General features: G+C 43.2%; 1 protein-coding gene across 1 annotated transcript in view; it reads left to right on the forward strand.

Annotated features, from left to right (window-relative positions):
• The window catches only part of LOC138638398 (putative serine protease K12H4.7), a 116,529-nt gene that overhangs the window by 61,401 nt on the left and 42,579 nt on the right, over window positions 1-12,549 (forward strand). The gene's annotated exons all lie outside the window — the stretch shown is intronic.

A 12,549-nucleotide genomic window follows, 5' to 3' on the forward strand; every position in this document is an offset into this window, starting at 1 on the left:
AGCACTTGTACGAATTATACAGTCATCTACATGAGGCCTAGAACTGAAAATTTAGTAAGCGCCCCAAAGTACTGTCTTCAATAATGTGTTTTTTTTTTTTTTTTTGTTAACAAGAGACTGACCATGGTTTCATTATTTTAAAGATATGAGTATTCCTCTAACTACTGTGTCGTAGATGGATCACACAGGCTTTGGGGTCATTTAGTAGTTCATGACCAAGTTGTCGACTACAGGCCCCAGCCATAATGCTAACGTTACTCCTGTTGGCTTGTCTGCTCTCCACCTTTCACTCCCTTCTAGTACATTTGTTAATATGTTTATATTGTGGATGATATTTCAGGGCGTAGTACCACAACTAGAGCCAGGAAATAATTCTAACCAGTTTCATAAGGTTAATTTAATCCTACTTATGGCTTGAACTAGGATTTATTCTGTTTTAGGAAGTTTAATTAAACTTTCAGTTTTTGGAAGGGCTCTAAATGGAAGAGTGTATGCCAAAAATGTTTTCCCTATGAAGTCCTTTAGTTTCTTAAAAGAACACATGAGCATAGTGGAGCACCCTACCAGGGCCGTGGGGTACTTGTCATCGGGTCCTGTCTCTCTTAAGGGGGATGTCATGGCAGCTGCAACCCGGTCCGTGGCCCTGGGCATCCAATCAAAGGGGAAAGGTCTTTAAAGGGATATTGTAAATGAGTCTGTCGTGACGCCACCTGTGGTGTTCGGTCAATAGCGGGACCGACGCTGCGTTAAAGGGGTCCTCTGGGGGATGTTGTCACAGCAATGATGGTAACGTTTCCCACAGGTGAAGTGGGGTCCCCAGAGGTCCTGACGTGTGACGATGTTGGTGTAGGCTGGTAAAATGAGTAAAGGACACAAGTTGTAAGTCTTTACCTGGTTTACTGTAGTTAGCAGGCCACAGTCCAGGGTACCAGGCACGGGTGATGGTATGGCCTGGCCGGCTTGGAGGCAATGGAATATTCCCTTTTTCCAGTCGAGGTCCGTGGGCCTTTCCAACTAGCGCTTGCTGTATATGAAGTCCCTGCTGCCTGAAGCTTTCTGCAGAGTCCTCTATTCCCCCTGTCCTGAGACAGGTACCTGCATGATGGGCAGCTTGAGCCTTTTTATAGGGACTCTTATCATGCTGCAGGCTCCTCAGGTGCTGCTTCATCTCAGGTGTGATGTGGGCTAATCCCATAAAGTTCTCAGCCCTCCGGTTCTGCCAAGTGTCCTACAGTTCCACTAAAGCCTCGGGTACCTGGTACTGCGCTTCAGGTCTGAGGGTGCCCGGTCACAGTTCCCCTCTGAGCCCTGTAACTCTTCTTTGCTCCTTTCCTCTGAAGCTCCACCACATACAACCCCTCGGGTTATCTGTCCTTTCAGAGGCTGCAGCTCCCTCGTGGCTGCCAGGCCTCTGTCTGCTCTCTGACTTCCTTCTCCTTTGGTGTCTCTATCAGACTGGCTAACTCCTCCTCCAGACCAGGACATATCCATATTTGAGGGAAGCTCCCCTGAATCTGGGTCCTGAGCTCCCCCTCTCCCTCCTGGTCTGAATTTGAAATATGTTGCATGCGGGTGCCTTACCTGGTGAAGAGAACTCCATTGCCTCTGAGCATGATATTACCCTCCCCGAAGGGAAAGCAACATCACTGTAACATCCGGTTACCTGGGGTGTTACAATAGCAGAAAGAAAATAACCGGAGTCTGTACTGACCTAAAAGTAAGTTGGCTGGTCAATTACACATCAGACTATAATACACTGCTCAAAAAAATAAAGGGAACACTTAAAAACAGAATATAACTCCAAATAAATCAAACTTCTGTGAAATCAAACTGTCCACTTAGGAATCAACACTGTTTGACAATCAATTTCACATGCTGTTGTGCAAATGGAATAGACAACAGATGGAAATTATTGGCAATTATCAAGACACACACAATAAAGGAGTGGTTCTGCAGGTGGGGATCACAGACCACATCTCAGTACCAGTATCAGTACAGACCAAAAGTTTTGGCACCCCTTCTGATTTTAAAGATTTTTCTGTATTTTCATGACTATGAAAATTGTACATTCACACTGAATGCATCAAAACTATGAATTAACACATGTGGAATTATATACTTAACAAAAAAGTGTGAAACAGAAATTATGTCTTCTATTCTAGGTTCTTCAAAGTAGCCATCTTTTGCTTTGACTGCTTTGCACACTCTTGGCATTCTCTTGATGAGCTTCAAGAGGTAGTCATCAGGAATGGTCTTCCAACATTCTTGAAGGAGTTCCCAGAGATGCTTAGCACTTGTTGGCCCTTTTGCCTTCACTCTGCGGTCCAGCTCACCCAAAACCATCTCGATTGAGTTCAGGTCTGGTGACTGTGGAGGCCAGGTCATCTGGCGTAGCACCCCATCACTCTCCTTCTTGGTCAAATAGCCCTTACACAGCCTGGAGGTGTGTTTGGGGTCATTGTCCTGTTGAAAAAAAAATGATGGTCTAACTAAACGCAAACCGGATGGAATAGCATGCCGCTGCAAAATGCTGTGGTAGCCATGCTGGTTCAGTATGCCTTCAATTTTGAATAAATCCCCAATAGTGTCACCAGCAAAGCACCCCCACACAATCACACCTCCTCCATGCTTCACGGTGGGAACCAGGCATGTAGAGTCCATTCTTTTCACCTTTTCTGCTTCGCACAAAGACACGGTGGTTGGATCCAAAGATCTCAAATTTAGACTCCTCAGACCAAAGCACAGATTTCCACTGGTCTAATGTCCATTCTTTGTGTTCTTTAGCCCAAACAAGTCTCTTCTGTTTGTTGCCTGTCCTTAGCAGTGGTTTCCTAGCAGCCATTTTACCATGAAGGCCTGCTGCAGAAAGTCTCCTCTTAACAGTTGTTGTAGAGATGTGTCTGCTGCTAGAATTCTGTGTGGCATTGACCTGGTCTCTAATCTGAGCTGCCCGTTAACCTGCAATCTCTGAGGCTGGCGACTCGGATAAACTTATCCTCCGAAGCAGAGGTGACTCTTGGTCTTCCTTTCCTGGGGCGGTCCTCATGTGAGCCAGTTTCTTTGTAGCGCTTGATGGTTTTTACCACTGCACTTCGGGACACTTTAAAAGTTTGCCCAATTTTTCGGACTGACTGACCTTCATTTCTTAAAGTAATGATAGCCACTCGTTTTTCTTTACTTAGCTGCTTTTTTTCTTGCCATAATACAAGTTTTAACAGTCTATTCAGTAGGACTATCAGCTGTGTATCCACCAGACTTCTGCACAACGCAACTGATGATCCCAACCCCATTTATAAGGCAAGAAATCCCACTTATTAAACCTGACAGGGCACACCTGTGAAGTGAAAATCATGCCCGGTGACTACCTCTTGAAGCTCATCAAGAGAATGCCAAAAGTGTGCAGGTGGTTCACACTTTTTTTAAGTGTATAATTCCACATGTGTTAATTCATAGTTTTGATGTACAATTTTCATAGTCCTGAAAATACAGAAAAATCTTTAAATGAGAAGGTGTCCAAACTTTTGGTCTGTACTGTGTGTGTATGTATGTATGTATGTAAATATACATACATGCATACATACATACATACATACATACATACTCACTCACTCACTCACTCACTCACTCACTCACGTATAAGCCGAGATTTTTGGGCTGGAAGTGCCCCTCTTTGCTTATACTCGCGTCATGGTCGGCGGGTGAGGGGGAGAGAGGACTGTCACATACTCACCTGGCCCTGTCCCATGGTTTCCGGGTGCCGCAGCTCTTCCTCTGTTCAGCGGTCACGTGGTACCGCTCATTAATGAATATGGACTCCACTCCCATAAGAGTGAAGCCGCATATTCATTCCTGTAATGAGCGGTACCAGTGACCGCTGACAGAGGAAGACCTCAAAAGAACAAGAAAACCACCATAGAGAATGCACACCACTATTGAATAAATATAAAAGGTAAACTTTTATTGACACACTGTTTAAAAACAATTAAAAACCAAAGACCAACCTACACATCCCACGCATGTGAATAACCCCACAATAGTACAGGTATATGGCACAATATTGCATGTGAATGTATAAACGTAATTACGACATTAAACGTCAAACCATTGTATGACCATAATAATGCCACATACCTCAACCATAATAATCCCTGCACACCCCTGATAATAGCAAGAAGATCCTAAATGTAGGATAATGAGGAAAAAACCTCTCAGAGCAATAATATGCAAAAATAACCACAGGGAAGCAAAAGGTACGTCAAAAGGACACAATGCGTCAATTGCCCATGATCAGAGCTAAAGTGCCCGTGGGCCTGCTGAAATAAGCTATCTACCTGAGTCCACGTAAAGGGAATAACCCCCAAAGTGATCACAGCACTAATGCTGAAGGAACTAGGAGCGGTGAAGTGGACTGCTGACATGTGCAGATAGAGCCAAGGCGTGCAGTTCCCGAGGAGAGAAGAACCAGGAGGAGGGGAGCGGGGAAAGCATGGGAGGCAGGAGCCCAACGCGTATCGCCGTTGCACGGACGGCTTCGTCAGGGAAAGTGAGGTATGTCAAAACCCAAGTATAAATACCTTATAATCCTCGCATCAGTGAGCGCAGGTGTGTGAGCCTGGTTAGCCGGCGAAAAACCGGAACCGGAGGTGATGTAAGACACAAAAACTAAGGGCAGACGTCTCTGCCCATGCAATCCAATGCGCATGCACCAGACATAGTCAGTGCGGTGCATTGGAAAGAAAATTGACCACCAGAGGGCGCATGCATAGAATGAAAAGTGACTCAAAACAGACCAAGCTAATAGATGAAGGCAGCCGAAAAGTAAGATTACAGCAGGAGCAAAGAATAACGCTATGGAACTTAGGAAAACTGCACATATTCAATAATAATACATACAATAAACCAAAATAAATAAATGGACACCCATAAATCAATGAAGAAAATAACATAAAATAAATAAATACAAAAAATGGATGAATAAATAAAGAAAACTAAATAATAAAAAACAAATAATGAAAAAATAAATAAATAAATACATTAAAATAAATTAAATAAATAAAATAAACGGTCAAAGAATATTATTATAATGCTCCTGAATATCAATGCCGCAAACAGAGTATAACCACATAACAAGATCCAGAGTGTAATAGAAGGCAAAGTCCGCTGCTGACTGGAAAATGGTTTATTGGCGTAATAGGCCACAAAATCTTCGCAACCATTGGTACATTAAGCCGATCCGGACACAATGCATGGACCCATATTGAGAGAAGACGTATAAAATCCGGTCCATTCCGATAATATTGCCGTGATCACAAGAGCCATGATGTCAAAAAGGAAGTTCCAAATCCAATGGGTCCACAGCATCTGCTGTGAATCTGTGTCCAAAGTACATAGTTCTACCAGCCGTGGTATAAACTTGATGACCTGAGGGAAGTATAAGATCAGTGAAATTCAAAAAGAAGCAGGTAAGTTACCCAAGAAATCCCGTAAATAGGAGATCCTCATTCATGCCATCCGGCACTGAGGAGTGTAACAAGAAGATCCACCTTGCTTCAATTTGTAAAAGTTTTTGAGCCAGTGAACCACCTCTGTCCGAGCACCTAATGTGCTCAAACCCACAACCCTCGTATTTAGGCACCTACCTCCATGGTGAGTCAAATAGTGGGAGGCGACTGAGGTCAGAGTTTTGCCTTTCCGAGAGTCCACCAGAGCCGTATTAATTGTGGAAAAATGCTTTTGAATACGACGACGTAGCTCTTGCGTTGTCTGACCTACATAGACAAGTGGGCATGGACACACAATCGCATAGGTTACATTAGTTGTCTTACAATTAATGTATGCCTTAAGTCTATGCTCCAATGAGTCAAAAGGATTGCAGAAATTCTCTTACAGGGTGCATATATTGGCAAATATTACAATTCCCGCAGGGAAAAGAACCCCTCAGAGACACACACCGATTAAGCCTAACAGGTCTAGCGTAATGACTCCTGGGGAGAATGTCTTTGAGGTTTGGTGCCCTCCTGGCCGTAATGAGCGGGCACTCACTGACAACCTTGGATGTCTGTAGGTCTGTCGTAAGCACACCCCAATGTTTTTGTAAGATCTGTCTCACCTGGGGCCAATGGGTATTATAACCCGTAATAAATCGAACATGATTGTCAGGCATCTTCCTCTTGGGTTCCAATAAAGACCCCTGTGACTGCAGCTTGGCTCTCTGATACGCCCTTGAGATGCATTTCTTGGGATACATCCTTCTTCCAAATCTGGAGGTAAGATCACCAGCCTCTCTACGAAAATCATCATCATGCGTGCAATTCCTCCTCGCCCTTAAGAACTGACCAATCGGCTCCCCGTTTTTGGTGTGTAAGGGTACCGTCACACAGTGCCATTTTGATCGCTACGACGGTACGATTCGTGACGTTCCAGCGATATCCATACGATATCGCTGTGTCTGACACGCAGCAGCGATCAGGGATCCTGCTGAGAATCGTACGTCGTAGCAGATCGTTTGGAACATTCTTTCGTCGTTGGATCTCCCGCTGTCATCGCTAGATCGGTGTGTGTGACACCGATCTAGCGATGTGTTCGCTTGTAACCAGGGTAAACATCGGGTTACTAAGTGCAGGGCCGCGCTTAGTAACCCAATGTTTACCCTGGTTACCAGCGTAAATGTAAAAAAAAACAAACAGTACATACTTACATTCCGGTGTCCGTCAGGTCCCTTGCCGTCTGCTTCCCGCACTCACTGATTGCCGGCCGTAAAGTGAAAGCAGAGCACAGCGGTGACGTCACCGCTGTGCTGTGCTTTCACTTTACGGCCGGCAGTCAGTGAGTGCGGGAAGCAGACGGCAAGGGACAGACACCGGAATGTAAGTATGTACTGTTTGTTTTTTTTTACGCTGGTAACCAGGGTAAACATCGGGTTACTAAGCGCGGTCCTGCGCTTAGTAACCCGATGTTTACCCTGGTTACCCGGGGACCTCGGCATCATTGGTTGCTGGAGAGCTGTCTGTGACAGCTCTCCAGCGACCACACTACGACTTACCAACGATCACGGCCAGGTCGTATCGCTGGTCGTGATCGTTGGTAAATCACTTCGACCTCACATCTGTCATTTTCTGATCACTCCACTATTTTTCCTCACTCCTCTCATTTTGCACTCACACCTTTTCTTTTTCACCTCATCACTTCAGTATATACATGTTTGTCATCTCCCTTATATATAGTATACATCTGTATGTCATCTCCTGTATATAGTATATACCTGTGTCATCTCCTCCTGTATTAGACCTCGTTCACACGTTATTTGCTCAGTATTTTTACCTCAGTATTTGTAAGCTAAATTGGCAGCCTGATAAATCCCCAGCCAACAGGAAGCCCTCCCCCTGGCAGTATATATTAGCTCACACATACACATAATAGACAGGTCATGTGACTGACAGCTGCCGTATTTCCTATATGGTGCAATTGTTGTAGTTTGTCTGCTTATTAATCAGATTTTTATTTTTGAAGGATAATACCAGACTTGTGTGTGTTTTAGGGCGAGTTTCGTTTGTCAAGTTGTGTGTGTTGAGTTGCGTGTGGCGACATGCATGTAGCGACTTTTGTGAGATGAGTTTTGTGTAGCAACATGCGTGTAGCAACTTTTTGTGTGTCGAGTTACATGTGACAGGTTAGTGTAGCAAGTTGTGTGCAGCAAGTTTTGCGCATGGCGAGTTTTGCGCGTTGCGAGTATTGTGTGGTGCCTTTTGAGTATGTGCAAGTTTTGTGTGAGGCAACTTTTGCATGTGTTGCAACTTTTGTGCATGTGGCAATTTTTCCGCGTGTGCAAGTTTTGCGTGTGGCGAGTTTTTCATGAGGAGAATTTTGCACTTGTGGCGAGTTTTGCAAGAGCCTAGTTTTTGCATGTGGCGAGTTCTGCGCGTGGCGAGTTTTGAGTGGCGACTTTTGTGTTTTGACTTTTATGTGGCGAGGTTGGTGTATTTGTGGTGAAATGTGTGCTGAGGGTAATATGTGTTCAAGCACGTGGTAGTGTGTGGCGCATTTTGTGTGTGTTCATATCCCCGTGTGTATGGAGTATCCCATGTCGAGGCCCCACCTTAGCAACTGTACGGTATATACTCTTTGGCGCCATCGCTCTCATTCTTTAAGTCCCCCTTGTTCACATCTGGCAGCTGTCAATTTGCCTCCTACACTTTTCCTTTCATTTTTTCCCATTATGTAGATAGGGGCAAAATTGTTTGGTGAATTGGAACGCGCGGGGTTAAAATTTCGCCTCACAACATAGCCTATGACGCTCTCGGGGTCCAGACGTGTGACTGTGCAAAATTTTGTGGCTGTAGCTGCAACGGTGCAGATGCCAATCCTGGACACACACACACACACACACACACACACACACACACACACACACACACACACACACACACACACACACACACACACACACACACACACACACACACACACACATTCAGCTTTATATAGTACTAGATGGCAGCCCGATTCTAAAGAATCGGGAGTCTAGAATCCATATATACTTTATTTATTCAAATGTAAGAATAATACAATTAATAAATAATAGTAAGAAAGAACAAAAATAATAGGCAGTATATGGAGAAAACACCAAACAAAAGTTCAAAATTGGTGTGAAAATGTCACTGAACCACTTCACAACTAAATATATATAGTTTTGGTAAATGGTATTATCATTTTTTTTGACGAAATTCGGCAGGAGCTTGAAGAGCAACGTCACTGGGCCCGCCTCCACGCAGTAGAAACTTGCTGTGAGGTAAAAATTCAAAAATCACACCAAAATGGCGGGCGGAGTGTGTCACAGTACGGCATGTTTCTGATTGGTCGCTCGCAGCAGGCGGCAACCAATCAGACACTGGACACTGTTGACGTCACTTATCTCCGGACATTAGCTCCGGACATTAGCTCCGGACATTAGCTCCGGACATTAGCTCCGCACATTAGCTCCGGACATTAGCTCCGGACATTAGCTCCGGACAAAGCCACGGAAGTTGGCACAAATTGCAGGAAGTAGTATTCTAGGCAATTAATCTCCGGACATTAGCTCCGGACATTAGCTCCGGACATTAGCTCCGGACAAAGCCACGGAAGTTGGCACAAATTGCAGGAAGTAGTATTCTAGGCAATTATATATTAGATATATCTAATATATAATTGCCTAGAATACTACTTCCTGCAATTTGTGCCAACTTCCGGAGCTAATGTCCGGAGCTAATGTCCGGAGCTAAGTGACGTCAACAGTGTCCAGTGTCTGGTCGCTCGCAGCAGGCGGCAACCAATCAATCAGAAACGTGCCGTACTGTGACACACTCCGCCCGCCATTTTGGTGTGATTTTTGAATTTTTACCTCACAGCAAGTTTCTACTGCGTGGAGGCGGGCCCAGTGACGTTGCTCTTCAAGCTCCTGCCGAATTTCGTCAAAAAAATGATAATACCATTTACCAAAACTATATATATTTAGTTGTGAAGTGGTTCAGTGACATTTTCACACCAATTTTGAACTTTTGTTTGGTGTTTTCTCCATATACTGCCTATTATTTTTGTTCTTTCTTACTATTATTTATTAATTGTATTATTCTTACATTTGAATAAATAAAGTATATATGGATTCTAGACTCCCGATTCTTTAGAATCGGGCTGCCATCTAGTATATATATAATATTACACACCACCTCCCTAATTTTGCCACAAAAAAAAAAATGGGAAAACTTAATGACTAGGGTGGGAAATGCAGCAGCTACCGGTAAATGACAAAAGTAAAAATAGATACCAATAAAAGTAAAATTAATTGAGACATCAGTAGGTTAAGTGTTTTTGAATATCCATATTGAATCACCATATAATGCTCCATAAAGTTTATGATGGCCCCATACGATGCTCCATACAGACACTTGCCCCTTATAATGCTGCACAAACTTTATGGCCCCATAAGATGCCCCATACAGACACTAGACCCATTTGCTGTTGCTACTATAAAAAAAAAAAAAAATAAATCACATACTCACCTCTCGTCGCTCAGGCCCCTGGCACTTTCCGTATTAACCTGACTTCGTTCCGGCGCCGCTCCATCATCAGCGTCTTCTGCCCTGACGTTCAGGCAGAGGGTGCGCACTAACCACGTCATCACGCCCTCTGACCTGAAATTTCCAAGCAATACGTTTTTGTATTTTTTAGTGAACTGATCTGCATTAGTCCTCAGATCCCAGTTATCCTTCTTGTTAAAATTGGTCACGGGTTATGTTAGACAGCCGCAGGGGCTCTAACATATTATCTGAGCACGTCCAAGATACTTGGATAATACGTTTTCCGAGCACGTTCGCTCATCGCTAGTCAAGAGTTTATCAGCATTTCTTCCCCTTTTCTAAGGTAACTTATAAAAATAAGCTTTTAAGGGACCTATTCAGTTTTGAAGCTTATATATTGGCAAAACCCCACAATGTAATGGCATTTCAAAAACTGCAGCCCCTCAATATATTCAAAACTAGTCTTTACAGTAATTAACAAAATGGAATAAAAAAAAAGAATTTAAATTACTTTTACACAAAAATTGGCTAACAAAATAGCAATGGGCATATTGGCAGCCCTTAGGGGGTTAAATAATTTTAAGTAGTGTTTTTTTTTTTTCTCTAAGCCACAGCTGAAAATTCACGGAGTACAAACCCCGCTCACACTGGTATGGTGGATAAATGTATGGAGTTTCCAGATAGTGAACCAGTGGAGCTTGGGTTTCTGACTTTAGAGACCCTCCAGCAACTGTGCCAGATACAGTAATGGGGCATGTGCTATAAAATTGTTGGTCCAGTGATATTTGTAAAAAATGAACAGAAGTTTATCTGAAAAATACTATTCCTGCTCTCATATGACATGTTCTCTAGTTGCTAATGACTTAATTAGATTCCACATTACTATTAATTATTCTACGTGACGTCTGTTTTATTTTAAATGTTGACCTTCTTGTTGCAACGTTTGAGTGTTAATTTCCTAAATCTTGGGACATCTCTATTCTCCTCCTTTGACATTTATATTGATCAGATGTTTGATATTAGCTCGTTTCCAGAGTGAACATTGTGGTTTTCGTTTCCTTCCAACTGTGTATCCCAGCATAAAAAGAAAATGTTTTCCCATGTTAGAGAGAGGAAGAAGCCAAATTTGTACTGTCCTTGTTTGTCTTGGAACGGATGGTGTGTACAATGATGTGCAGACTCCTAAAATCCGCACAGGCGGAAGATTAAAGCGTTTAACTTTTTAATAATGATCTTCTCTTAACCTTGCAGCTTTCTGTCCCAATGTTTTCTCAGGGAAAAAAAAAACCACATCCTTTTCCAATATTTTAATTTAAATACATTTTTTTGTCTAAGTGGATCTGTCATGATAAAGTGGTACTTGTATGTAAAGGGTGCTATATTTTCATGATGCATCCGCAGAGCTGCTATACTTCATCACTGATCAGGCAGATTACAGCTGACCTATGCATATGTATTGGTGGTATTTAGGAGACTGAAACTGGTTGATGTAAAAAAAAAGGAAGTTTTTAAACACTTGAGCTCCAAAAATTGGCTTCTCAGCACAAATGTTTTTCAGTATGTTCTCTTTGTAGGAAAGATGGACTTCAGTTAACAATCCGGTACAACCAATATGACTGTTCTTCCTTGTGTCACTGTTTAATAATTGGCCTTCGCTTGAAACCGAAAAAATGTTTAAATAATGAGGACCATATTTGACGTTCATGCAGCCCTAGGCACTTTAGACTAGGTCTCCCGAACTCGCCGATATTGACATATTCGGCTGACAGTCTAATGTGCTGGAGGGCCCCTAAAAGTTAATTGTTTGAGATGAGGATCAGACGTGGCATGTCCAATTTCAGGCTGCAGGTCTTTTTCCTCTCAAAGCGTTAAGTTTCTGCCAGAGATTTCTATCCGTAGCTTTCATCTAGAGAATACCGGAGCGCTCAGCAGCACGAAGTATGGGGAGAGTTGGGCGAGACAGCTGCCAGCCCAACCAACTATCATTCAGCTATCTAAGTTATATGAGTAAGGCCACCAGACACTTGTTCAGCTGATAGTTTGTATTCAACAGAGAGCACACTCGCCATAAGATCTATTGTCAAGCCTTAACTAATAATTACTAGTGATGAGCGAGTATACTCGTTGCTCAGGTGGTCTCCGAGTATTTGTAACTGCTCGGAGATTTAGTTTTCGTTGCCTCAGCTGCATGATTTACAGCTGATGGACAGCTTGAATACATGTGGGGATTCCCTAGCAACCAGGCAACCCCCACATGTACTCAGGCTGGCTAGGAGCCGAAAATCATGCCGCTGCATGAACAAAAACGAAATCTCCGAGCAGTTACAAATACTCGGAGACCACCCGAGCAACGAGTACACTCACCCATCACTAATAATTACCACATTTACATTACTACCAGACCAGAACCACCATCAGTACATGCATACATCACCAAAACCATTCTTTACGTGAATACATGACCAGAATTGCCATCCATACAGGAACACTGCAA

Source organism: Ranitomeya imitator, chromosome 5 (genome assembly GCF_032444005.1).
Source record: "Ranitomeya imitator isolate aRanImi1 chromosome 5, aRanImi1.pri, whole genome shotgun sequence".
NCBI lineage: Eukaryota > Metazoa > Chordata > Amphibia > Anura > Dendrobatidae > Ranitomeya > Ranitomeya imitator.